We start from the raw sequence: 898 nt of genomic DNA, 5'->3' as shown, positions 1-898 counted from the left end.
GGTTATGGATGTGATTTTGACATTGAACTTGAAATGGTGTAAAGTGTGTAACTGTAACTAAAGGTCACTGATGTTGTGTTGAAGGTAAATGGTAGGTGAAAAGTCAGGGAGAAAGGGGAACTGATGGGAGAGCGGAGGTGACTAAGGCCTTATTGCTAAACTTAAAACTTACCTAAGAAAAGGTTAGACACAAGAGAGCTGTTGAGCAACTCGGGGACATTAGAACAGACATCAGGTCATGTCCAAAGATGGTGATGGATATGAGATCATCGGCCAATGCAAATGCACCAAAAGGGTGGATAAATCCTTTATAAGGTGAGTGCAAAAGAGGAATCGTTGGTTGGATCCTTCAGGCAGCTTCGAGCCAAGATCGAGATGGACAAAGAACTCTGAAGCTGAAGAAGAGCCGGAGCCACAGAGCCGAAGACTGTTCTGCACATGGGGACCAAACCCGTTAGCTCCGCAACATGTGGCTTCAAATTGCACTTCCCACCAGCTGGGTTCAAAACCCCAAAGACAAAGACCAAGGCAAAGATGAAGACCAAGGCAAAGAACAAAGGCAAAAATGAAGAACAGGTGTGTTCCTTCCATGAGACCAGCTCTTCTACATCTCCAAGGACCAGAAAGATCGTGAGATGAAGAGAAAGGAGCTATAGAGCTGCAAGACGAGAAAGAGAGGACCGCTACGGACAAGAGGAAGTCACCCTGAGGCCCGAGACCTGCTGCTCTGACTCAGTACTCTTCCTGTACTGGGAGCCTCCTGCTGCTGCAACACCTTTTTCATCATCAGGCCAGTTCTGGGGTTCAAAATGCCAAACTCCGTTCATCTCTCTCAAAGTTTTCCTTTTTTAGTTCACAGTGTCAGCATAGGCTAGATTATTGATTTTACTTATTTGAT

This window comes from Poecilia formosa, unplaced genomic scaffold (genome assembly GCF_000485575.1).
Source record: "Poecilia formosa unplaced genomic scaffold, Poecilia_formosa-5.1.2 Scaffold824, whole genome shotgun sequence".
NCBI lineage: Eukaryota > Metazoa > Chordata > Actinopteri > Cyprinodontiformes > Poeciliidae > Poecilia > Poecilia formosa.
This window is presented reverse-complemented; position numbering follows the sequence as displayed.